Below are 794 nucleotides of genomic sequence, written 5' to 3'. Positions count from 1 at the left end.
ATCGGAAACATCATGCAGCCTATGTTTCCATCCTAACAAGTGTTTTCAAGCAACTCTATGTTATTTTCGCTTTTTTAAACAATTATGCTTAATAACGTCGTAACGGGGAAAAAATTCTTTTTTCCAATATAAAAAGAGAGGATGACATTAAATTATCGAAATTTCCAATTTACATTCTCTACATCCTTCTGTATTTTTCTATTATTCGATTTGCTTATTTCATAGGAAAAATCTCGTTATCCTTCAAAGAATAAACATTTCCTATATTAACTGTCCGCTTTAAACTATTTCTCTCACCATTTTAACTCACTCTGAACTTAACTCGATGCAAACGCCGGTCGAACAATGTATCGCAACGTACAATGAATTTCCTACTTGGAAATCTCGACATCCCGGCCGGAAGCTAGATAATGGCGAAAACAAGGGAAGCGCGGATCCTCCTTTCGAGAAGAAAGAAGAGAGAAGAAAGAAGAAAGAAGAATCGGCATGGAATCGTCGTCGAAGAGATGGCCTTGAGACCGCTTAACTCACGGCTCCTTTCATCCCAGCCTCGTAACTCGGCGTATTTCCAGCTCAATTTACTCATTATCGCACCTCCGCTCTGAAATTCCTCTCCTCCTCTCCTCCGCCTCTTATTCATCCGGTCTGTTGAATCGCCAGCTCGCGGCGGCCATTACACCGTTTCTTCCTCGAGATATCCTGAACTGACGAGATATCTTCGAATCTTTCGTGATCTACCGTGTGCGGTGCAAGTCGAGGGATGCACGAGAGCCGATCACTCTCCTCTTGGCTCA

The sequence above is a fragment of the Apis dorsata genome, unplaced genomic scaffold, assembly GCF_000469605.1.
Source record: "Apis dorsata unplaced genomic scaffold, Apis dorsata 1.3 scaffold_220, whole genome shotgun sequence".
Classification (NCBI taxonomy): domain Eukaryota; kingdom Metazoa; phylum Arthropoda; class Insecta; order Hymenoptera; family Apidae; genus Apis; species Apis dorsata.
Note: the sequence above shows the minus strand (reverse complement) of the source record.